Source organism: Hyperolius riggenbachi, chromosome 2 (assembly GCF_040937935.1).
Source record: "Hyperolius riggenbachi isolate aHypRig1 chromosome 2, aHypRig1.pri, whole genome shotgun sequence".
Lineage (NCBI taxonomy): Eukaryota > Metazoa > Chordata > Amphibia > Anura > Hyperoliidae > Hyperolius > Hyperolius riggenbachi.
In genome coordinates, this window is record NC_090647.1 from 369713341 (window position 1) to 369740410 (window position 27070).

Genomic DNA, 27070 nt, shown 5'->3' on the forward strand with positions numbered 1-27070 from the left:
AGGCAGAACCAAGGATGTCATCACCAGTGATACATTTCAGAATGAAAATCAGGGAGAGGAAAACCTTTACAATGGGCAAACACTAAATAAAACTATAAATGAATATTGTAAAAAATAAGCAATTGTATTTATGTTGTTATTTACACAACAGTTTAAAGGACCACTATCGCAAAAAAAGTAGGCAGTTAAAAAATGGGACAGATGACAGGTTTTGGGCCAGTCCATCTTTTTAAGGCGGATTCTCAGGGCTTTCTTTGTTTTCAACAGCATTTCCTGAACAACAGTTGCAAAATCTAACTGACATAATAGTGTACAAGTGATTAGGGAGGCCGGCTGGTATCTTGCTCTTTTGGCGGTTAAACTGCTGTTCAGGAAATGCTGTTGAAAACAAAGAAAGCCCTGAGAATCCCCCTTAAAAAGATGGACTGGCCCAAAACCTGTCATCTGTCACATTTTTTTAACTGCCTACTTTTTTCGCGATAGTGGTCCTTTAGGGGGAATGGGATGTAGCTGCAGAAGGGCAGTGGACAGGAACTTGCACAATGGAAAGGACAAGGTGAAAAGTGATATGAATTTGGAAATCCGCTTCAGTACTGTGGATTTATTTATTTATTTTTAACGTTAAAATCAATAAATAAATGCAGGAATACTTATAATTTAGTAGAAACAAACTATGCAGTTAATATTTCTACATGAAATTGCACTTAAAAGTAAGCACTAATACTATGGAGCATAAATTGCCAGCAAGGTGTTATGAAGACTTTTGAGAAAATTGGTTTAACATTATATGAACAAAAATTTGTGAACATTTCACATTTTCATTAAAAGAAGAACATTATAAAGTTATCTACAGACAATAAAACACCAATGTTTGGCATTCTTTTACGTCAATAAATTAATTACTTGTGAGTGGATTTTCTGGTAGCATGCTAAAATGAATCGATGAATAATCACTTTATAGAGAAAACCTGGAGAGATATCTTAAACACTGTACTGTTTGAAGAGCACAGTTCTTGAATAGTAAATATTATCAATAGATTTCACTAAGTAATGTCTCCTGGAATTCCCTTAGTTTTTTGAATAAGTTAAAAATCCCTAATGTTAGTGCTGGATGCTCCCATATATCTTTCATTACAGGTTCACTTTAAAGGGAATCTTAAGTGAAAAAAAAAGAAAAAAAAAAGGTTTTAACTTACTTGGGGCTTCTTCCAGCCCTCTGGACTCCTACTGTGCCCACGGCGTCCTATTAATCTCCGGTGGCTACTGCACACATGCAGCCCCGAGTCACGCACACTGTGGTTGCCCTCCCGGCATCAGGAGCGCTGAGTTACACATAGTGAGCATGCGCAGAACGCTCCTGGACATGGGTGAGCGACCAGGGTGCATGCGGCTTGGGCAACAGGCGGTGACAGCCCAGCGTTGCCGGGGTTACCGCCGGTGTCTGGAGGGGATCAGGAGGACATAGTGGGCACAATGGGAGTCCATGGGGCTGGAAGAAGCCCCAGGTAAGTTAAAATCTTTTTTTTTTTTTTTTTACTTAAAGAAAACCAGAGTCAGGTCTAAGTTAAAAAACAACAACATTCTGCCTGGTCCGTGGGGGTACCTCCTCTCCCCACCATTCCTATCTGCAGCCATCCATGACTTTCAGTTTTGTGACCTTAGGGGTACAATGCTGAAGAGGAAGCGGCTGTGCTCTGCAGCACACTGATTGATGTGAAGGGGGTGGGGAAGAGGAGGGGAGCAGGCAGCAGAGACTATTGAAGGTTCTGATAGTCAGGGAAGGGGCATTTTGCAGACGTTCCGCAGCCTGCAGTGGGATGCCCTTTCCCTGAAAGTCTGTCGACATGTGAATGTCGCCAGATTCTGGGGGGCTATAGGGGTGCAGGGGGGATGAAGAGCGGTGATCAGGGCACACTCAGACATGTCTTGCAGATGGGAACTTGCCTCTGTGTCCATTTTTTTTTAGATTTAAGAACCTGCCTTAACAGTTGCAAAGTCTAACTGACAAAATAGTGTGCAAGTGATTAGTGAGCCTGGTTGGTATCTTACTATTTTGGCAGTTAAACTGCTTTTCAGAAAATGCTGTTGAAAAAAAAGGAAAACTCTGAGAATCCCTCATGAGGAGATGGACCGGCTCAAAACCTGTCACTTCTGTCAGATTTTAACTGCCTACTTTTTTCATGATAGTGGTCCTTTAAGTGATGTCATCTTTATTGTAGACAATAGGAGAATCTTTTATACTTACAGACCCATTTCAGAGAAAGGTTAGACTAAGTGGAGGGGGGTCTTCTGTCCCCCAAAATGTTAGTTTCATTTGTTGAGAGGTACATAGTAGGTGTATTAGTACATAATAAAGATGTTTAACTACTTCCCGACCGCCGTATAGACAAATGGCGGCCGGGAAGCTGACGCCGCAAGGACCGCCGTATAGACAAAATGCGGCGGTCCTTGTATGGGCGTGGGCGGAGCGATCGCGTCATCCGTGACGCGATCCTCCGCCGGGAGTCGGAAGCCTGGCATTTTGCCTCTGCTCGCCGGCCACTTAGCAGAGCCGGCGAGCGGAGGAATCCGTAACAATGGCCAATCAGAATGTATAAGGCACTTTGTTAAGTAAACAAAGTGCCTTATACGTGCTTCCTCCTCGCCTCGTGGTCTCATTGTTGCAGAGACCACTAGCGAGGAGGAAGCACTTTGTGAGTATACAGCACACACGTTTTTTTTTGCCTACAGCCCCCCTGATCTCCCACCCCAGGCCTCATACCCCCCCTGATCACCCCAGCAGACCCCTGCCAGCACCCTTGCACCCCTTTAAAAACCCCAACCCCCCCACCTATCACTAACTTTAAACGCTATCCCCTGCGTTAGGTCCCTAACTGCCTCCTAGTCACCCCTGATCCCCCCCCCCTACCTTTAGATCACCCCCAGACTCCATCCCAGACTACCCCCCTGTATACTGTATACATCTGTATACAGCTACCTTACCCTCTGATCCCCCTCTGATCCCCCTCTGATCACCTGTCTATCACCTGTCCATCACCCCTTGGCACCCCCACCCATCAGAGCAGACCCTAACTGCCCCGCGGGGGTAACCGATCACCTGCCCAGGCCCTCGATTGCCCTCATACCCCCCTTCTGATTACATCCCCTGCTCTTTGTTTACATCTGTCCTCCCCAGCAATCACTAACTGATCTGCGATCAGTAACCCCCTGTGTCTGCCTCTCATCAGATCAGGACTCAGTTTGCCCCGTGCAGGCTCCTGATCAACCCCCCACTCCCTCAAATCGCCCTCAGACCCCCCCCCTAATCACCGTCCAAGTGCATTGTTTTTGACTGTGCTGCGCTTGTATTCGATTGTGCTGCGCTTGTATTTGATTGGGCTGCGATTGTATTTGATTGTCCCGTGATCTGCTTCGATTGTCCCGTGATTGTTTGATTGCCTGAGACCCCACTTCCCACCACACCCTCCCCCCCCCCCCCCCCCCCCACCACACCCAACCCCACCCTCCCCCCACCACCTCCAACCACCACCTTCCGAGTGCATCAGATTTGCTTGTGCTGTGATTGGAGTCGATTGTGCTGTAATTGTATTTGATTGTCCCGTGATCGGCTTCGATTGCCCCGTGATTGTTTGATTGCCTGAGACCCCACTTCCCGCCACACCCAATCCCACCCTCCCCCCATCACCTTCCGAGTGCATCAGATTTGATTGGGCTGTGATTGGAGTCGATTGTGCTGTAATTGTATTTGATTGTCCCGTGATCGGCTTCGATTGCCCCGTGATTGTTTGATTGCCTGAGACCCCACTTCCCGCCACACCCAATCCCACCCTCCCCCCATCACCTTCCGAGTGCATCAGATCTGCTTGTGCTGTGATTGGAGTCGATTGTGCTGTAATTGGATTTGATTGTCCCGTGATTGTTTGATTGCCTCTGAGACCCCACTTCCCACCAACCCCAATACCTCTCAAATACTCCCTTTTTGCTAGGTAGGTGCTCTTTTTTTCTGGGTAGTCTCGGAGGAAAACCCCATAAATTTAGCAATCCAAAATGGCAAGAAGGGGGCTTTCCGATGACGAGGTATACAGGTATATGGACCAGTCGGATGAGTTCTTTTGGGAAGAATCATCCGTCGAATCTTCCGGGTCCAATTTTGAACCTGTAGAAAGCAGTGGTTCCCTGACCGATACTGATGACGAGGCTATGGTCCCGGCTACAGCCAGGCGTACCAGACCCCAAGTCGTTAGACCGCAGGTGGCGCAGGATCCGCCTCAAGGGCAGCAGGGTGGTGCTAGCGCTGTTGATAGTTTTCTTGGTGAGGCAGGCACCAGCAGCGCAGCATCTCCTGGACTTAGTGCCAGTGCTTCCGTAGACCCTGACGAAGTGGTGAGCGTCAGCATGGAAGTGGAAACTGGTACGGTGGCAAGTGCAGTAGTACCCCCGTCGCAGCCACCAAGAAGAAGACGGGCCCGTAGTACCCATAGACTCCCAGAGGTGCTGGCACAACCAGATTGGCAATCCCCTGATTCCGCCGCACCCGTAGTGCCCCCTTTCACCGCCCAGTCTGGAGTCCAGGTGGCGACAGCTCATCTAGGAACGGCCCTAGACTTTTTGCAGCTGTTCATCACCCAGGTTCTCCTGGACTTAATTGTGGTTGAGACCAATCGTAAAGCCACACAATTCATCACCGAGCACCCGGAGAGCATGTATGCCCAGCCTTTCGGGTGGAAACCAGTCCAAGTTTCCGACATTAAAATCTTTTTGGCCCTTATCCTTCACTTGGGACTAATGAAACAAAATGTATTGCGGTCGTATTGGTCTACGAACCCAGTACATCATGTTCCCTTGTACCCTGCTGCCATGTCCAGGACACGATTTGAGTCCATCCTGCGCTTCCTGCACTTCAACGACGACGAAACCTGTCTTGAAAGGGGAGACCCTGCTTATGACCGGCTCCACAAAATTCGGCCCCTCATAGACCACCTGTCCTCAACATTTGCAGATGCTTATATCCCTGAACAGAACATCTGCGTAGACGAGTCCCTCTTACGCTTTACCGGGCGCCTTGGCATCAAACAGTACATCCCAAGCAAGCGCGCCCGGTATGGGGTGAAACTGTATAAGCTCTGTGAAAGGGCCACAGGCTATACATGTCGTTTTAGGGTCTATGAGGGAAAAGACTCAAAATTGGAGCCGGTCGGATGCCCTGACTACCTGGGGAGCAGTGGAAAGGTTGTGTGGGACTTGGTGTCACCCTTGTTCCGGAAGGGGTACCATCTTTTTGTGGACAATTATTACACAAGTGTGGCCCTCTTTCAGCACTTAAAGTTAGAAGGAATCCGATGCTGTGGCACTGCGCGGCCTAGTCGCCAGGGCTTCCCCCAACGGCTCGTTACCACCAGACTTCAACGGGGGCAGAGGGCCGCCTTGCGTACTGAAGACCTGCTCGCGGTGAAATGGAAGGACAAGAGGGACGTTTACTTTCTGTCCACCATTCACACAGACACGACTGTCCAAATTCAACGGGCAACTAAGGTCATTGAAAAGCCCCTTGTCGTCCACGAATATAATGTCAACATGGGAGGGGTGGACTTCAATGACCAGAGGTTAGCGCCCTATTTAGTTACCCGGAAAACAAGACGCTGGTATAAGAAAGTGTCTTTTTATCTGATTCAATTGGCAGTTTACAACAGCTTTGTTCTCTACAGTAAGGCTGGGAGAACTGGATCTTTCCTCCAATTTCAGGAACAGATCATTCTGGACATCCTGTATCCAGGAGGTGCCAGCCCCCCCCCCCCAGATGCAACTAGCCGACTGCATGGTAGGCATTACGCCTATCAGATTCCGTGTGCCCCAGGTCAACGCATCCGAAGAAAACGTTGTCGTGTCTGCAGCAGGACTGGAAGAAGGAATGACACCAGTTTTTATTGTCCCCGCTGTCCTGACCAGCCTGGCCTATGCGTAGGGCCGTGTTTTGAGAGGTACCACGAGCAGGTACACTATTAGAACCTAGGGAACTCCAGACACAGGAGTAGGCACACACTCAGTGGTCTTTTGCACATTGTCGCAGGGAGAGGAGAGGTAAGCTTGAAGACCAAACGGGTAAGCATAAAAGTGGGAAGAAGGATCGGTTTCCATGCTTGATATTGCTGATCTGTCCTGGATTGGCGATATAAGACGGCATGTTTGAATTTCCCTTGAGTGTGGACACCCCCGGTTTATATGTGATTTGAGCCGATGATGATGCTTTAATGCCACACAGAGTCATCTCTATTGGCAGGCATATTGCTGTATCCTACAGGCATAATGCTGTATACTAAAGTTCTGAGGCCCAGTCACATAAGTTGGTGGCTCACCCTGAGTGCAGGGTGGCACGGGGTGTCTCTCTCCTGAGGTTATCACTGCCATTGATGTGGAGGAAGATCTGCCATTGATGGGGAGCAAGGTATGTTTGCCGTTCATTTTTCCTTTCAGCCCAGAGTGCATTACTTGTATACCCAATATAAGGAGTATAGCAGAAACTCCTAATACTGGCCATACATGTAATGATTGCAGAGACCCTAAAATGCCAGGACAGACTCCACAAATGACCCCATTTTGGAAAGAGGACACCCTAAAGTATTATGTGAGGTGCACAGTGAGTTCATAAAAGATTTTAATTTTTGTCACAAGTTAGCAGAATTTTTTTTTTTATTTTTTTTTAACAAAGTGTCATTTTCCGTTAACTTGTGACAAAAAATAAAATTTTCAATGACCTCACCATTACCCTCATGGAATACCTTGTTGTGTATTCTTTCCAAAATGGGGTCATTTGTGGGGTTTGTTAACTGTCCTGGCAAGTGGGCGGGGTGCTAAATTGTGAGCACCCCTGTAAAGCCTAAAGGTACTCATTGGACTCTGGGCCCCTTAGAGCAGTTAGGGTGCAAAAAAGTGCCACACGTGGTATTGCCGTACTCGGGAGAAGTAGTACAATGTGTTTTGGGGTGTATTTTTACACATACCCATGCTGGGTGGGAGAAATACCTCTGTAAATGACAATCTTTTGATTTTTTTACGCACAATTGTCCATTTACAGAGGTATTTCTCCCACCCAGCATGGGTATGTGTAAAAATACACCCCAAAACACATTGTACTACTTCTCCCGAGTACGGCGATACCACTTGTGTGGCACTTTTTTGCACCCTAACTGCGCTAAAGGGCCCAAAGTCCAATGAGCACCTTTAGGATTTCACAGGTCATTTTGCGGAATTTGATTTCCAGACTCCTCCTCACGGCTTAGGGCCCCTAAAATGCCAGGGCAGTATAGGAACCCCACAAATGACCCCATTTTAGAAAGAAGACACCCCAAGGTATTCCGTTAGGAGTATGGTGAGTTCATAGAAGATTTTTTTTTTTGTCGAAAGTTAGCGGAAAATAGATTTTTAATGTTTTTTTCACAAAGTGTCATTTTCCACTAACTTGTGACAAAAAATAAAATCTTCTATGAACTCACCATACTCCTAACGGAATACCTTGGGGTGTCTTCTTTCTAAAATGGGGTCATTTGTGGGGTTCCTATACTGCCCTGGCATTTTAGGGGCCCTAAACCGTGAGGAGTAGTCTGGAAATCAAATTCCGCAAAATGACCTGTGAAAGCCTAAAGGTGCTCATTGGACTTTGGGCCCTTTAGCGCAGTTAGGGTGCAAAAAAGTGCCACACATGTGGTATCGCCGTACTCGGGAGAAGTAGTACAATGTGTTTTGGGGTGAATTTTTACACATAAGCCATGCTGGGTGGGAGAAATATCTCTGTAAATGGACAATTGTGTGTAAAAAAATCAAAAGATTGTCATTTACAGAGGTATTTCTCCCACCCAGCATGGGTATGTGTAAAAATACACCCCAAAACACATTGTACTACTTCTCCCGAGTACGGCGATACCACATGTGTGGCACTTTTTTGCACCCTAACTGCGCTAAAGGGCCCAAAGTCCAATGAGCACCTTTAGGATTTCACAGGTCATTTTGCGGAATTTGATTTCCAGACTCCTCCTCACGGCTTAGGGCCCCTAAAATGCCAGGGCAGTATAGGAACCCCACAAATGACCCCATTTTAGAAAGAAGACACCCCAAGGTATTCCGTTAGGAGTATGGTGAGTTCATAGAAGATTTTTTTTTTTGTCGAAAGTTAGCGGAAAATAGATTTTTAATGTTTTTTTCACAAAGTGTCATTTTCCACTAACTTGTGACAAAAAATAAAATCTTCTATGAACTCACCATACTCCTAACGGAATACCTTGGGGTGTCTTCTTTCTAAAATGGGGTCATTTGTGGGGTTCCTATACTGCCCTGGCATTTTAGGGGCCCTAAACCGTGAGGAGTAGTCTGGAAATCAAATTCCGCAAAATGACCTGTGAAAGCCTAAAGGTGCTCATTGGACTTTGGGCCCTTTAGCGCAGTTAGGGTGCAAAAAAGTGCCACACATGTGGTATCGCCGTACTCGGGAGAAGTAGTACAATGTGTTTTGGGGTGAATTTTTACACATACCCATGCTGGGTGGGAGAAATATCTCTGTAAATGGACAATTGTGTGTAAAAAAATCAAAAGATTGTCATTTACAGAGGTATTTCTCCCACCCAGCATGGGTATGTGTAAAAATACACCCCAAAACACATTGTACTACTTCTCCCGAGTACGGCGATACCACATGTGTGGCACTTTTTTGCACCCTAACTGCGCTAAAGGGCCCAAAGTCCAATGAGCACCTTTAGGATTTCACAGGTCATTTTGCGGAATTTGATTTCCAGACTCCTCCTCACGGCTTAGGGCCCCTAAAATGCCAGGGCAGTATAGGAACCCCACAAATGACCCCATTTTAGAAAGAAGACACCCCAAGGTATTCCGTTAGGAGTATGGTGAGTTCATAGAAGATTTTATTTTTTGTCGAAAGTTAGCGGAAAATAGATTTTTAATGTTTTTTTCACAAAGTGTCATTTTCCACTAACTTGTGACAAAAAATAAAATCTTCTATGAACTCACCATACTCCTAACGGAATACCTTGGGGTGTCTTCTTTCTAAAATGGGGTCATTTGTGGGGTTCCTATACTGCCCTGGCATTTTAGGGGCCCTAAACCGTGAGGAGTAGTCTGGAAATCAAATTCCGCAAAATGACCTGTGAAATCCTAAAGGTACTCATTGGACTTTGGGCCCCTTAGCGTACTTGGGGTGCAAAAAAGTGCCACACATGTGGTACCGCCGTACTCGGGAGAAGTAGTATAATGTGTTTTGGGGTGTATTTTTACACATACCCATGCTGGGTGGGAGAAATAACTCTGTAAATGGACAATTGTGTGTAAAAAAAATCAAAACATTGTCATTTACAGAGATATTTCTCCCACCCAGCATGGGTATGTGTAAAAATACACCCCAAAACACATTATACTACTTCTCCTGAGTACGGCAATACCACATGTGTGGCACTTTTTTGCAGCCTAACTGCGCTAAGGGGCCCAAAGTCCAATGAGCACCTTTAGGCTTTACAGGGGTGCTTACAATTTAGCACCCCCCAAAATGTCAGGACAGTAAACACACCCCACAAATGACCCCATTTTGGAAAGTAGACCCTTCAAGGTATTCAGAGAGAGGCATGGTGAGTCCGTGGCAGATTTCATTTTTTTTTGTCGCAAGTTAGAAGAAATGGAAACTTTTTTTTTTTTTTTTTTTTGTCACAAAGTGTCATTTTCCGCTTACTTGTGACAAAAAATAATATCTTCTATGAACTCACTATGCCTCTCAGTGAATACTTTGGGATGTCTTCTTTCCAAAATGGGGTCATTTGGGGGGTATTTATACTATCCTGGAATTCTAGCCCCTCATGAAACATGACAGGGGGTCAGAAAAGTCATAGATGCTTGAAAATGGGAAAATTCACTTTTGGCACCATAGTTTGTAAACGCTATAACTTTTACCCAAACCAATAAATATACGCTGAATGGGTTTTTTTTTATCAAAAACATGTTTGTCCACATTTTTTGCGCTGCATGTATACAGAAATTTTACTTTATTTGAAAACTGTCAGCACAGAAAGTTAAAAAAATCATTTTTTTGCCAAAATTCATGTCTTTTTTGCTGAATATAATAAAAAGTAAAAATCGCAGGAGCAATCAAATCGCACCAAAAGAAAGCTTTATTAGTGACAAGAAAAGGAGCCAAAATTCATTTAGGTGGTAGGTTGTATGAGCGAGCAATAAACCGTGAAAGCTGCAGTGGTCTGAATGGAAAAAAAGTGGCCGGTCCTTAAGGGGTAGAAAGCCCTAGGTCCTCAAGTGGTTAAGGGAATTTATCTATGCCCATATGTAGCAATGCTAGTTCTGGAGAAAGGTCAACATGCTTTCCTGATAATGTAAAATTGATAAGGCCGCATAGCTCCACAACATTTGTATTTAGGTCATTCCTATACAAACATTTGAGACATTTTAAAGAATTTTTCACAACACTGTGATTTACTCCTGTGAACATTCCATAAGTTCATTTTAGGTAATTACTTCAGTAGTAAACTGACAGCAGCTTTATTTACTAATCACAAGGTTTCCCTTTTGCATTCTCGATGCTCTAATATCTCTTCTAATTTGTGCCTGAACTCCAGGAGCACACTGTAGGCTTGTTTATTTTAATGTAAGGAGTTTAAAAATAGAATCTGGTTGTGTTAGCAGTGTCTGGCCTTGTTCTGTAATGGCTAAGTCATAAGCAGCTCTTTGATTCATTATTTTATGTACCTTACGTTGCCTTCATGATGAACTATATGAAAACGGTCCCTTATAAAGAAACAAGTAAATAGCTCAACATTTTTTTCCCCTTTATGAGATACATTTTTATTATTGATCCGGGAACATTTTGTTTGTTTGAAAATAATAATAATTATTATTATAAATAATATAGTGCCGACATCTTCTGCAGCGCTATTGTCTTGTCACTTAACTGTCCCTCAGAGGGGCTCACAACAATCTACTCCCTACCATAGTCATATGTCGAATTATGTATCATGTATGCATTGTGCAGTATATCATTCAAATTGTTAGGGGGAAGCCAATTAACTTATCTGTATGTTTTTGGGATGTAGGAGGAACCTGGAGAGCCTGGAGGAAACCCATACAGACAGGAGGAGAACATACAAACTATGTGCAGATAGTGCCATGGCTGAGGTTCAAACCAGGGACCCAGTGCTGCAAGGCAAGAGACCTAACCACCAGACCTAATAACATTATTATCATTATCATTATTATTATTATTAATTTTTTTTTTTTATTCATCTTTATAGCAGTAACACAGAGTACATAGTCATGGGTCTAACTGTTGCCTTCAAGAGTGTTTACAATCTAACACCTACCACAGTCTTGGTCTAAAGTTCCTACACTAGTTTATGACCAGATTTAGGAAGAATCAATTAAGTAATCATTATGTTTTTGGGATAGAGGAAACCCATGCAAACACATAGAACACCTACAAACTCTAAAGGTAGCCATACACTGGTCGATTTGCCATTAGATCGACCAGCTGACAGATCCCTATCTGATCGAATCTGATCAGAGAGGGATCGTATGGCTGCCTTTACTGCAAACAGATTGTGAATCGATTTCAGCCTGAAACCGATCACAATCTGTTGAGCTGCTCCTGCCGCCTGTGCCCCCTCCCCTATACATTACCTGACGCTGGCTCCCGGGCGTCTTCTCTGCGCTGCACCGCACCGCTCTGTTCTTGCTCCATCCCGGCGTTTCCTGTGTCACTCCGTGACCAGGAAGTTCAAATAGAGCGCCCTCTATTTGAACTTCCTGGTCACTGCAGTGACAGGAAGCGCCGGGATGGAGCCGGAACAGAGCGGTGCAGCGCTGAGAAGACGCCCGGGAGCCAGCGTCAGGTAATGTATACCTGATCGGATCGGCCGCCGCTAGCGACGCGCACCCTACCCGCGGGCGATCGAGGGTAATTTCCCGCACGGCGCGATCGACGGACCGATCCGATTTTGGGAGGAAATCGGATTGGCGGGTGCGTTTAGCGCGAACGATTGGCAGCAGATTCGATCCCAGGATCGAATCTGCTGTTGAAACGGCCGCGAATCGGGCCAGCGTATGGCCACCTTTAGTTATAAAAGTTTTGTCTGAGATTCAAGCTTAGGGCTAGAGCACTAAAAGGCAAGGGTGCTAGCCCCTATGTTACTGTGCCACTCACTATTTATTACTGACTGACTGCTGAAGTATGAGTTGGAGTGCCATATTTGTAGTTTATATAAAAATGAAACTTTATACCAAAATTAACTAGCCACATTGATGTACTAGAGAAAATACATTTATGGAATGTCCCACAGCTGCACTGCTAATCATTGATAACACTCTGCACTACATCCACTCAACATGTCAGTCACCATTCACATTACCCTACCCCCTGAGTAATTCAAATACCACTGCTTTTTCCCTACACAAATTATTATTATTATTATTTATTGTATTTATAAAGCGCCAACATATTACGCAGCGCTGAATGTTTATAATCATTACCATCAGTCTCACAGCATGGTAGTTAATATTTATGATGGGTCGGCTGACAAAATGCCTAAGATGTGGTTTCAGGGAAGAAAGAGAACAACTACACATGACGGAGGAGATGTCCTCGTTCTGATCCACTTGTTTTTAGAGGAACTTTTTTATAGATCCATACCAGCTTAAGACTGTATTAGGATAAGCCTTATGCAGAGTGGGGAGCGGTGTGTAATGTGGCGTTAGCTGTCCAATACTGTGAGGTGGCCAAGCAGCCAGGTAAATGCTTTTCCTGGAGGTGGAGATGCACTTTATCTGGTCGTGTGTTACCCTTTAACCACTTGAGCACCCACCCTTTACCCCCCCTTAAGGACAAGCGCTGTTTTAGCTGATCTGTGCTGGGTGGGCTGTGCAGCACCCAGCACAGATCAGGGTGCAGGCAGAGCGACCAGATCGCCCCCCTTTTTTCCCCACTAGGGGGATGATGTGCTGGGGGGGTCTGATCGCTCCTGCCTGATGGGTGTTGCGGGGGGGCACCTCAAAGCCCCCCTCCGCGGCGAGATTCCCCCCCTCCCTCTCCTCCCTGTCCCCCCTGGTGATCTGGGCTGCACAGGACGCTATCCGTCCTGTGCAGCCAGTGACAGGCTGTCTCCTGTCACATGGCGGCGATCCCCGGCCGCTGATTGGCCGGGGATCGCCGATCTGCCTTACGGCGCTGCTGCGCAGCAGTGCCGTACAATGTAAACAAAGCGGATTATTTCCGCTTGTGTTTACATTTAGCCTGCGAGCCGCGATCGGCGGCCCGCAGGCTATTCACGGAGCCCCCCGCGTGAATTGACAGGAAGCAGCTCGCGCGAGCGGCTGCTTCCTGATTAATTAGCCTGCAGCCGGCGACGCAGAACTGCGTCGCTGGTCCTGCAGCTGCCACTTTGCCGACGTGCAGTATGAGTGCGCGGTCGGCAAGTGGTTAAAATACACTTTTTATTTACCCAGGCCCCAGGTGGTTTACGAGCAGTTAACAGTCTGCACTATTATGTGTTTCTTCTGTTTATTTTGAGGTTATGTCTGATGTTGGGAGTTTTATGAATGCCAGTGATAGGCAGATATTTTCCGTGACTCACGGGGATTTTTCCACTATTTGGCTTCGGTATTCGATGCCGTAATTGATTCTGGATCACAGAAATCGGCCACGGAAATTCAGTGATTACAAATATTCGGAATGCAATCTCGGTTGTGATCGCGGGGGATCACGGTAAAAATTAATTTGTGATCTTTAGCAGTTAATAGCAAAGCCCCCTTACATGGTAGGAACACCAAATTTGCCAGATATGTTAAGAAGAACAGTGGGAACAAGAGGAAAAAAAATCAAAAAGACCTTATAGTTTTTGAGAAAATCGATTTTAAAATTTCAAAGGAAAAAAGTATACATTTAAATGCGGTAAATGACAGTTCTTAGTGAAACAAATCCCGACGACTTTAGCAGTTAATAGTAAAGGCCCCTTACATCCTAGCAACAACAAATTTGCATGATATGTTAAAAAGATAGTGGGAAACAATATTTTAAAAATGTTTATTTTTTGTGTGCTGCTGATAGTGGGAAATGAAAAAAAAATGACATGGGGTCCCCCCTCACGAGCCTCTTTAACCCCTTGTCCCCATGCAGGCTGGGATAGCCAAAATGCGGATCCCCGGTTGACTGGGGCTCCGCACCCTGAGCTATACCAGCCCGCATGGTCCATGGTATGGGGGGGGGGCTCTGGGGGAGAGGGGTGGCCAAGCCTTCCCCTCTCCCCCGGAGCCCTTGTCCAATCCATGGACAAGGTGCTCCTCCCCACCTCCAGGGCCTCAGGAGGAGGTGGGGGCGAGGGGGGAGTTCATGGTGGCATCTGGGAGTCCCCTGTAAGAAAGGGGACCCCAAATGCCCGCCCCCTCCCAAGAGAAATGCGTATAGGAGTACATAGTACCCCTTACCCATTTCCATAAGGGTTAAGTAAAATAAAAACAGAACAACAAAAAAAGTATTTTATTATTTTTAACTAACCAGAAATACCTGTACCTTAAAAAAAATTTCCCACGCCAATATCCTCGGAAAAGATCCCACGCCAATATCCTCTATCCTGTTATCTTCACCTTGATTAAATATCTCTGCCGACCCGCCGCCACACAAGCCGCAGCTCTCAGCTATACAAAGTATAGCTGAGAGCACATCTGCCTATGCGGATGCATTGCCGCGGGCTCCCGCTGTCCTCTAGAGATGGCTTGAACCTCCGATTTTCGCGAACCTCGAACCTCCGCAAAAAGTTTGGGTCGTGCGAACTTCCGCAAACTGCAATAGACTTCAATGGGCAGGCGAACTTTAAAAATTATAAACATTTATGCTGGCCTCAAAAGTGATGGAAAAGATGTTTCAAGGGGTCTAACATCTGAGTTTTTGCATGGCGGAGTGGTATACACGACAAAAGTCCCAGGGAAAAATCTGGATTTGACGCAAAGCAGCGTTTTAAGGACAGAAATCATATTGCATGCTAAATTGGAGGCCTAAAGTGCTTTAAAACATCTTGCATGTGTATACATCAATCAAGGAGTGTAATTAGAGTACTGCTTCACACTGACAGACCAAACTCACTGTGTAACGCACCGCACACAGCTGTTTGTGTAGTGATGGCCATGCTGGACTGGTGCACACCATGGCGAGAGTGCAGGCCATGGCGGTTTTCAAGCCCATATGGTCGCTGGGCTGAGGTAGCTCAATGACAGAACACCAGTGACTGTCCAGCTGATCGAATTTGGTCTGTCCACAATGAAGCAACAACCTTATTATCTTGGGTGTGGCCCCCCTCCCCCCCGAGACACTCATATAGCCGTCGATCATTGCTTCATTGTGGTACGCAAGCCCCATCACTGCGGCAAGGTAATGATCACGAAGGGGAATTGACACATGTACATGCCTTTTGTTTTGTTGTTACAGCTGCAGTGCAGCCAGAAAAATTAGGCAGGCATGTACATGCACCAGAAAAATTATTATAGTGGCCGCTGCTAGAAACATTTATGCTGGCCACAAAAGTGATGGAAAAGATGTTTCAAGGGGTCTAACACCTGGAGGGGGACATGTCGGAGTGGGATACACACCAAAAGTCCCAGGGAAAAATCAGGATTTTATGCACAGCAGCGTTTTAAGGGCAGAAATTACATTGCATGCTAAACTGGAGGCCTAAAGTTCTTTAAAACATCTTGCATGTGTATACATCAATCAGGTAGTGTAATTAGTGCACTGCTTCACATTGACAGACCAAACTCACTGTGTAACACACCGCAAACAGCTTTTTGTGTAGTGACGGCCGTGCTGGACTGGTGCGCACCATGGCAAGAGTGCAGGTTTTCAAGCCCATATGGTCGCCGGGCTGATCAATTTTGGTCTGTCCACAATGAAGCAACGACCTTATTATCTTGGGTGTGCCCCCCGACACACTCATATAACCGTGGTCATTGCTTCATTGTGATACACAAGCCCCTTCACCGCAGCACGGTAATGATCATGAAGGGGAATTGGCACATGTACATGCCTTTTGTTTTGTTGTTGCAGCTGCAAGGCAGCCAGAAAAATTAGGCAGGCATGTACACACACCAGAAAATTTTTTTATTGTTTTTTTTTAGTGGCCGCTGCTAGTAGCAGCCTTAAAAATTCAGGAATCTGCCTGGAGTCCTGGACCCTGTTGGTGATGGCGGAGAAGGCAGTCAAGCGGTGTGGGCAGCAACGTAGTCATTGTGCAGGCAGTCACATGGCGTGCAGGCAGAGATGCTGTGTGCGGGGACTGACTTAGTATTCGGGCGGGCAGTAGCCCTCCGGGATCCATGCCTCATTCATTTTGATAAAGGTGAGGTACTAAACACTTTTGTGACTTCTCTTCTCAGTGACAATGCCTTCAGCTGCGATTAAGGTCTTTTCTTACAGGACACTTGTGGCAGGGCAAGACAGAAGTTGGATGGCAAATTGGGACAGCTCTGGCCACAGGCCAAGCCTGCGCACCCAGTAGTCCAAGGGTTCATCGCTGCTCACAGTGTCTACATCCACACTTTAGGCCAGGTAGTCGGCTAACACACACACACACACACACACACACACACACACACACACACACACACACACACACACACACACACACACACACACACACACACACACACACACACACACACACACACACACACACACACACACACACACACACACACACACACACACACACACACACACACACACACACACACACACACACACCAGGAGAACCTCTATGGGCAAGAACATGTATACTCTTACAAACAAAGAGCAGAAATCACTGTTTGAACAGCAATGTATTACACACTTGTTGGGAAAGTAATGACAGAGGCAGAGCCTTGCAGCTTGGCATGCAATACAGTGGAGCTGCTGAATGGGTTAAGTATCCCCTCCCCCCATTACCAGAGAGCAGACAAGGTAATGCAGGAGATAAGCTGGTCTCAGCAGTGTCCAGGCTGGAAGCACAGCTGTGCTGTGTGAAAAGAGTGATTCCTGTCATCCAGCGAGCATGCAAAAGCTCTAATCTTCCGCCTCAATTACAGGAGAGCTTGCGGTGTATGAGCCAGCAGAGAGAAGATGGTGGGCGGAGCAGCTGTGTCAGATCAAATCAGTGCAACAGTTAACACGGGTGGGACAGGCAGGAAAATCTCAGACACCACGGCTTCTCAATGCACTACAGAAGTGCATTCATAGTAAAGTGCACTGTCCCTCCACTCCTCTTCTAGCCTCTCTCTTCCCCCTCCACTGCTCTTCCTTCCTCCCTCCTTCCCTCCATGGATGACTTGCCTCTCTCTCCCTCTTATCTCTCTCCTCTATTGTCTGCCCAGCTCTGCTCGCTGTCTGCCCCGCTGTTCTGCTCATTCTGTCATACTGTCATGCTGCTGACTAGGCACCACCTGATGACGTAGTCGGTAAACAACATGTGAGCAGAGAGTGGTCGGTGGAATTTGCTGACAAACAAGAAGTTCTCCCAGTGTTCCCTGCGAGCCTGCTGGACAGTAACCATGTGACCGCCGCAGCAGGCTACGTCAATGGTGGGACAGGCTTGTTAAAAGATTTATGTTATACATTGTATTTACATGTTTTTAATCATATTTTCTTCACTTTCTGCCTAAGATTTTTAAAAAGGATTCTGTTGATCTGTTTTGAAATGTAAAGTTCAGTTCGTCTTTAACATATCTGTCAAATTTGGTGTTCCTACCATGTAAGGGGGCTTTGCTATTAACTGCTAGTCGGCGGGTTTGGGCAGCTTTTTAATCACCAATACTTTTAACTTGATTTTCTCAAAAACGAAAAGTTCTTTTAGATTTTTTTTAAGTTGTTGACACATCTCACCTTTATAATCCATGCAATTTTGGTGATTGTAGCATGTATGGGTGCTTTGCTATTAGCTAAAACATTTTCCGTGATTGCGGCCATTCATTTCCGTGATTGCCTCATTCACGGGAAGAATCCTGGTCGAATTTGTGAGTCTGTTTCTAATCCGGAAATTAATCACGCCATTTCTGGATTTTTTTTCAACCACGGTCTGCCCAAATAGGGTGCTTTTTACTGGTTATTCTTCTTAGGAAGCACACTTTGGTTTGCAAATGTTTTGATTTATTGTATGATATGTGATGTAACACTTGTCAAGTGCAGCAAGCCTACCTGAGCTTTATAGCAGTAGAATTGGTTACAGTGGATCCAAGATAAACTTTTACTCATTGCATAATTGTGTTCCTTTCATATAGTTTATAGGGCATTCCTCAAGCCAAATACTTTTTTTGTTTTGTTTTAATACTCTAATTCCCTATAAACTGAACAAGCCTCGCCCACAGCTTCTTGAAAGAGCCTTGGCACTCTCAGCCTTAGTAGCAAGGGCTTATGGGAGCTCAGTCTGGGCAGGAGGAGGAGGAGGTTACTAGCCAGAGATTTCAGAGGCAGAGGGGAAGAGGGAGTAGGAGAGGGGAGTGGGAGATACAGATCAGCTTGCCTATGTGTAATGTGATAAACAGAACATGGCTGCCCTCGTATTACAGGAATAAATAATCATAAACTGTTGAAGCTGTTTGCAGATAGAATTGCTGAGTAAACTATCTAAACTTTAGATAAGATACATAGACAAGTTACTTGTTATAGTTAGTTTTTCATCTCGGATCCGCTTAAACAGTTGGAGCCCATCCTGATACTAATTGAATATTCATTGCATAGGCATAGTTCCAATCTCCTCATCATCTCAGCACAAAGTGCACTCAGTCCAGTAACTCACACTCCTCCTTGCGCAGGCCCAGTCCTTAAAGGGAACCAGAGAGGTTGAGGGGGATACATACCTGGGGCTTCCTCCAGCCCCATACGCACGGATCGCTCCCACGCCGCCGTCCTCTGCTGACTGGATCCGCCGGTACCGGGTCCCGTCATTGCCACGAGTCGGCCAGTTGGCAGGCAGACACGGCCAAATGTCCGCATCATACGGGGCTCCCTCCATATACGTACGCATGAGGCTGCCTACTGCGCAGCCTCATGCGTACGGGTATGGAGGGAGCCCCTGTGATGCGGATAATTGGCCGCGTCCGCCGGAAGTGACGGGACCCGGTACCACCGATCCAGGAAGCGGAGGATGGCGGTGTGGGAGCGATCCAGGCTTATGGGGCTGGAAGAAGCCCCAGGTATTTATAAAAGCTTTTTGTATTTTTTAATAAAGTTCCTCTCTGGTTCCCTTTAATGCCTCTCTTGCCGAGCACACTTAGTAGAAGGGAAGCATTGGGGGCATAGTGGATAGCAGCTTATGTTGTAGCGCTAGGGTCCCCAGTTCAAATTTGCTCCAGGACACTATCTGTATGGAGTTTGAATGTTCTTCCAATGTTTGCAAGGGATCCCGCCATGCACATCCTAAAAACATATATAGGTTAATTGTCTGGCACCAAAAAATTGCCCTTGTTACTGCAATAGGAAAATAAGACATTGACAGACTATGGCACGGATAAGATTGTGACCTCCTCTAAGGGACAGTTAGTGACTTCACTACTTACACTTTATAAAAGTGCTGCAGAAGATGTTAGCTGCAGGATTATGTAAATTTTGTTAGCAAATGTATGCAGCTTCAAAACGAACCAATCAGTTTTAAACCTTGGTGGGACTTGATTGGTCCATTTTTAGGCTGCATACATTTGCATACATAATTTACACTTGGAGTTTTGTATCTCGTTGATCATCCCTACCAAACATAACTGACCATTGAATGCTCTTCTGGACTAACTAACTACTGCTATTTCATTTTCTGAATACCTGAACTCTCATAAAATCTTTCTAAGCTTCAGCCAAACCTGTCTGGGCAGTTTCTCTCTGCTTTATTATTCAACCCACAGTAATAAATTACACAATCCTATGGAGAAACTTAAAGAATAAACCTCAAAGATGTGTAAAACCACTTTAGAAACTTTATTAAAACATGATGCTTCTCTTGTACATAAATAAAACATAAAAGAGCATACCAATCTTGAAATTCTGTTTCAGGGCGATACTATATGCATTCATTCCTCATAGAATTAATTAGGAGCAACATCACTAAGTTTAGGAAAGAGGGGTGGTTGCCTAATGTGGTATAAGACAACCATCCCTCTTTCCTAAACTTATCAAACCTCCTATATCTCCATTAACCTCTAATTATTACTAGCTGTTCATACACCTAATTACATCATAAATATTGCAACAAACCCTGGGTTATAAAACTCACATATACAGTCAGTTCAAGAATGCTATGTATTACTCGCATGATTGAATAAAAAAAATAAACTTAATACTAGAAGAAATCATCTTACACAAAGGAATAAATGAGTGTATAATCATCATGTATACATATTAGTGTATAAAGCCTCTGCAGTACTCATAACATTGATTTTTCACACACACATAACTACCAATAGACAAGTGGTTCTCAAACTTTTCCGGGTCATGGCACCATTGATGACTCCCTTGACAAAAACAATTTAGGTTGCCATATTACACATCATATCACCTCCAAACTCTCTTATTATGCTTGGGGATTTATGGGAGGGCCACTGACTAATTGAGAATTTAGAGGGGAGAGCAGTGTGAAGGTGCTGGGGGGACACAGTCAGGGATGCTGGAGAGCTAAGTGAGGGATGCAGGTGAACAGAGTGAAGGGTGGTGGGGGCAGGAGGTGTGCAGCAGAGTGAGGGGTGCTGGGGAGCATAGTGTAGGGTGGTGGGGGGCAGAGTGAGTTGTGCTGGAGAGCAGAATTAAAGATGGTGGGGGCAGAGTGAAGGGTGAAGCAGAGTGAGGGGTGCTGAGGATCCGTGTGAATGGTGTAGCAGAGTGAGAGGTGCTGGGGAGCAGAGTGAACGGTGGTGCGGTGCAGCAGTGTGTGGGGTGCAGCATAGTGTGGTGTGCAGTAAATTGAGGGGTGGTGGGGAGTAGAATCAGAGGTGCAGCAGAGTGAGCGCTGCAGCAGAGAATGCTGGGGAGCAGAGGGAAGGGTGCTGGGAGAAGAGTGAAGGGAGCAGCAGAGTTAGGGGTGCTGGGGAGCTGAGGGCAGGGTGCAGCAGAGTGATGGGTGCTGGGAAGCAGAGTGAAGGGTGGTGGGGTGCAACAGTGTGTGGGGTGCAGCAGAGTAAGGGCTGCTGGGGAGCAGAGTCAGGGGTGCTGGAGAGCAGAGGGAATGGTGCAGTGCAGCAGAGTGAGGGACCAGGGGCAGAGTGAAGGGTGCAGCAAAGTGAAGGGTGCTGGGGAGCAGAGTGAAGGGTGATGGGGAGCAGAGTGTGGGTGCAGCAGAGTGAGGGGTACAGCAAAGTGAGGGGTGATGGGGAGCAGAGTTAGGGGTGCAGTAGAGTGAGGGGTGCAGCAGAATCAGGGCACATTGAGGGTGCTAATAGGGAAGAGAGAGGTGTAGCAGGAAGATTGTGCACATTTTGAGGATGTCGGAGAAGGGCCGAGAGACAGCGTGGGCTGACAGTGAGGAGAATGAACTCACATTCTACCTTGCACAGGCTTTGAGCTCGCAGTCCCTGTCCTGGTGCAGAGAAGACTGTCACCATTAGCTTGCCTCTGCAATCATACACTCCCGCCTCTAATCTCTCGATCTACTCAGGGAGGTGGGGCTAGCACTCTATCCAGCCAATCTCTATGGATCCTCTCTCCTTTGCCTCCCACTGTGATGTCAAACATTTTACAAGAGGAGGGGGAGGGATTCACTGGCATGCTGAACACTGGCTGTCTGAATGTGTAATTATAAACATTGCTGTTCTGTGTGTCCAATGTACATGTTAGCTGTTGGAGACAGGTCTGCAGGTCCTAGTAGTGCACCGACTAGATAACTGATTTTTTTCTTGCTATTGTTATATTTCTGTTTTGTGTTCCCAGTGCACACTTAAGCTGTTAGAAAAAGGTGTGCTGGTCCTAGTAGTACACCAACTAAATCCCCACCGAAGGAGCCTTGTCACCTGCTGTACAGCGGTTGCAACATTTTTTTTTTTTAAATAGATAAGCCAATTGTATTCCCACCTGTATATGGCACAATTGTTCTGGCCTCTACTACAGCAGCTGAAAACAAAATTTTGTTTTCAAAAATAGATAAGCCAAATTCTTCTGGCCTCTGCTACAGCAGCTGTAACAAAACATAATTTTTCAAACATGTATATGCCAGGGGCTGGAAAACTGCAATCGAGTGCACTCCTACGAATGTGCGCACAAGCACGGCAACCACTATACACCACAACACAAAGACTGCCGCCGAGAGGACTAACATCTACGTCCCTGAGGTGTTAACTAGTAAAAACAATTATTTGCTTACCTGCCGTTATCACTAAAGCTCTTTGCGGTTGTTTGGGGTGCAGTAAACACGTTGTTTCATCTGACAGTGTGAACCGGGCCTAACCCTTACACTACCTGATGGACATGTACAAATGCCAGTTGTTTTAAAGCACTTTAATCCACAAATTTTGGAATGTAATGTGATTTCTGCCCTTTAGATATTAAAACACTACTTTGTCCATCCATTTTGAGGCCCAAAACAGCCCCTATAGGTGTTAGAATGTGCCTGGCCATTTAAGTCTATGACGATTTGCCCTTTTGTGAATGTTTAGGAAAATTTGCAAACCAACAATTTGATGTTCGCGCCTTTATTAATGGCAGGTAGGATTTAGGTCTATGTTTATTCTGCGTGATTGTATGGTATTTATTTTTAATATCCCTATGATCTCTTTTTTAGACATCTTTTGTCATGTTATACCTTTACCACCCTCCTTTTTACCTTCATCTCCCTGAGCCCTGTCACCACTTTCTGCCTCCACAAAATGCAGACACACAATACTGTAAATACTTTCTCATAAATTAGATGTGCTCTTCTGCTCTTAACCTGAGCTGCCTGCTTGTGTGTTCAATATATTGTTTGTCACATGGACACTACAAGATCCATGTTGCATGACACATACTTTTCGATTTTATGTGATTAATAATGCTGTAACTATACGTATAATCTCTGTTATTGTCAGGGCCGTATTTAGGCCTATGCCACCTAGACCAAGGCCTAGGGCACCACAGGAGCAAGGGCACCAAACCAGCATTTGCAAGCAGTGCAGGGAGATCAGGCAAGCACCTGACCACTGTACTCTGCTGCCAGCTGCCTGTGCAGCAGCCACCTTGCCTTCGTTTGCGAGTTTGCATTGTGATCAGTGGCTATGGACTTGGGCAGCATTGGAGACGGAAAGGAAGAGGAAGCTTCTGCACTAGAGACGAGCGACTACCTATACTGAAAGGGGATGGGAAAAGGAGGGATTAAGGGAGTCATCTGGCTATCTATACTAGAGGGAAAGGGGGAGGGGTCATCTGGCTACCTACACTGGAAGTAATGGAGGAGAGATCATCTCATTACCTATACTGAAGGGGAGTGGCTGGTGTCTAGGGAGAACACATCAAAGGACTCTATCCTGCTTTAAAATTCCCCAGGGCTTCCTAAAACTCCTTTTCCATATCTTATGCTTAACAACAAGGCATACTGATGGCATTAATATCCTCCTGCAGTACTTCCTTTTACCGGTAACTAGCTCATCTAATTTCCCTTACTGACTGTACCTATCCTATAGTTTTATCCAATTAACTACTCTCATACCCTGTCTCTACAAATGGTTTCTTAAAATTTTTACATCAAATCTATACTGTTAGTGTAATTCATTTGGAATGTCACGAATCCTGTTATTCAATTTCAGGGGTTACAGTACCGGTCCAGTACTTAGATTTTGAATTACATTGCACTGGCTGATGCTATTAAAGAACTGAACTATAGTTTGTATTCAGTACACTAACTTTATTTATTAGTGCTAGAGCGACTGAGAAAACAGATATGGATTGATCATTTAAACGTGTATAAGTACAATTCTCATTAACTATGTAGTATAATTTTAGCGATGTTCTTGTTTTGTGAGATCAAATGCGCACTATTTTTGTTACCATAAGGTTTATACTGAATTGTTCTGCAAAAGTGATAGTAAATTAGGCTAACCACATCATCCTATTCCCTCTAATTATTATGATAAAGAACCTGGTAGCCAAACCGCACATTTCCACTTGCAATAAACATTATGTTGTTTATCAGATGCAAATCAGTGACTAATTAAAGATATTAGACTTCTAGACCCTGAAATTAGAGCATGAACATATGGCAGTTTTGCCAACTTCAGTAAACTAAAGCTGATAAGGGGTTTTCCGAGACTGGATCCCATTTACACTGCATGTTGAACATTCCATTGAGTGTAATGAGACAGAGGGAGATTGAAATCTTTACATAGCTAGCCTGATACTTTTATTAAATGACAATGAAATTTAGCATATAGAGCCATATGCAATTCATATTTTCACCTGAGTTTTCTCCTTGTGATATTTTCACACCTTGGGCTCGATTCACAAAGCGGTGCTAACCCAGTTAGAGACTTTAGGCGTGATAACCATTGCACCACGCTGGTGAAAAGCCAGTTTAGGCGTGATAAGTTTAGGTGTGATAAGTTTAGGTGTGATAAGTTTAGGCATGCTAAGTTTAGTTAAGTGTAGATAGCGTGCAAAGTCCCGCACGCAAAGCAGCACCATTAAACTCTATGCGAAGTGCACCAAACTTTGCTAGCGCAAAACTTTTGATCAGCTGTGCACTGCGGTGCTAACGCAGTTGGTGCTTAAACTTATCATGCCTAAACTTATCATGCCTAAAACTTATCACACCTAAACTTATCACACCTAAACTTATCATGCCTAAACTGAGTTTAGGCATGATAAAGGGCTTTTCACCAGCGTGCTAACTGTTAGCACCGCTTTGTGAATCAGGCCCCTTGTCATAAAATGATTTTTAATCCAATAGCAAGCGAGAAAATGCTCAAAATTATTTATAGTACTTTTTTTTTTACCAACTTTTAAGTACTTTTTCAATTGTAAAATGCTTAAAAGTTAATTTAAAGTGAATATGAAAATTATCTCACAGGAGATAACTCAGGAGAAAAAGTGAATAGCATATGGGCAAGTGTCAAACATTTTTTTTATAAAAAGTAATGTAGAGCAAAGCACAAAATGTTAAATGTGTGGTTTACCTAAAAGCAAGACACACCCTCCTCTCTTTAACTCTTATCTAACTTTTAATATTTATTAATTTTCCTGACTGATCTTGTTTGGAACCTGCTGTCGATATCATATAATCATATCATAGCTCAGTAGAAAAATCAATCTCTTTGTTCTAGCCACTAATATTAATGGAGAAAAAAACTGTCCATGTATTCATTTCATACTCTCTGGTGGTAAGAGGATCTTTTCTTGACGAAATCCAGGCTTAACTAAGGAAATTATGAATATTCTTAAGATGAGAGGACAGTAGCTATTCTTTTGCTATGGATCAGTCTGAAGTAGGATATACTTAACTTTGGCTTATCCTTTAAATCCAACTACAATTTCTTACTCAGTACCTACTGCACATTCACATGGAATTCACAGTAGTTACCGATCTTCAATCAATTAATATTTATTTATTTATTGTATTTATAAAGCACCAACATATTACGCAGCGCTGGACATTAGTTTAGGTTACAGTCAATATTTAGGGGTGACATACAGCAAAATGACAATACATGAATACAAGAGGGTCCCTGCTGTCACTCACTACCTAATGGGGGTCCCTGCTGTCACTCACTACCTAACTAGGGTCCCTGCTGTCACTCACTACCTAATGGGGGTCCCTGCTGTCACTCACCACCTAATGGGGGTCCCTGCTGTCACTCACCACCTAATGGGGGTCCCTGCTGTCACTCACCACCTAATGGGGGTCCCTGCTGTCACTCACTACCTAATGGGGGTCCCTGCTGTCACTCACTACCTAATTGGGGTCCCTGCTGTCACTCACCACCTAATGGAGGTCCCTGCTGTCACTCACTACCCAACTGGGGGTCCCTGCTGTCACTCACTACCTAATGGGGGTCCCTACTGTCACTCACTACCTAATGGGGGTCCCTGCTGTCACTCACTACCTAATGGGGGTCCCTGCTGTCACTCCCTTCCTAACGGGGTCTCTGCTGTCACTCACTACCTAACGGGGGTCCCTGCTGTCACTCACTACCTAACGGGGGTCCCTGCTGTCACTTACTACCTAATGGGGGTCCCTGCTGTCACTTACTACCTAATGGGGGTCCCTGCTGTCACTCACCACCTAATGGGGGTCCCTGCTGTCACTCACCACCTAATGGGGGTCCCTGCTGTCACTCACTACCTAATGGGGGTCCCTGCTGTCACTCACTACCTAATGGGGGTCCCTGCTGTCACTCACTACCTAATGGGGGTCCCTGCTGTCACTCACTACCCAACTGGGGGTCCCTGTCACTACCTAACTGGGGGGTGCCTGTCACTACCTAACTGGGGGGTGCCTGTCACTACTTAAACTGGGGGCTCCTGTCACTGCCTACACTGGGGGGCTCCTGTCACTAACTGAACTGGGGGGCTCCTGTCACTACCTAAACTGGGGTACTCCTGGTGCTACCTTAACTAGAAGACACCTGTCGCTACCTAAACTATCCAGGCCAGCCAGCCCAGCATCACCACCAGCCAACCAGCCCAGAATCACTATCAAAAAGGCCACAGCATCACCACCAGTCAGGCCAGCATTTAGTTCAACCAGCCAAGCACATCCCAACATCACTGCCAGCCAACCCAGCTACAACATCGGCTACAGCATCACCGCCAGCCAGGCTATGGCATCACTGCCAGGCCTTTCAGCTCACACATCATCCCCAATCCAGCCAAAAACAGTATCGCCAGGTACAGCAGCCAGTAGAGGAGAATTCAGAAGCCAGGTGAGAGGTGTCTACCATATTAAGGGGGCATTCTGCCTATTTATGTGAAATGCTGTCTATTTATGTGCCTCATGACTGCTGAATTTGTCTTGTTGGGGGCCTCATGATTGCTGAATTTGTCTTGTTGAGGGCCTCAAGATTGCTGAATTTGTCTTGTTGGGTGCCTCATGATTTGTTGAGGGCCTCATGATTG

The 27070-nt window shown here is 45.4% G+C and overlaps 2 long non-coding RNA genes across 2 annotated transcripts in view; one reads left to right on the top strand and one right to left on the bottom strand.

Moving 5' to 3' along the window:
- The window catches only part of LOC137544488 (uncharacterized), a 227131-nt gene that overhangs the window by 76793 nt on the left and 123268 nt on the right, over positions 1-27070 (bottom strand). The gene's annotated exons all lie outside the window — the stretch shown is intronic.
- Positions 17202-27070, top strand: part of LOC137544486 (uncharacterized) — an 81845-nt gene continuing 71976 nt past the window's right edge. Inside the window, exon 1 of the long non-coding RNA XR_011025878.1 lies at positions 17202-17598. This is a non-coding gene — a long non-coding RNA (uncharacterized lncRNA). The remainder of the gene's footprint in view (positions 17599-27070) is intronic.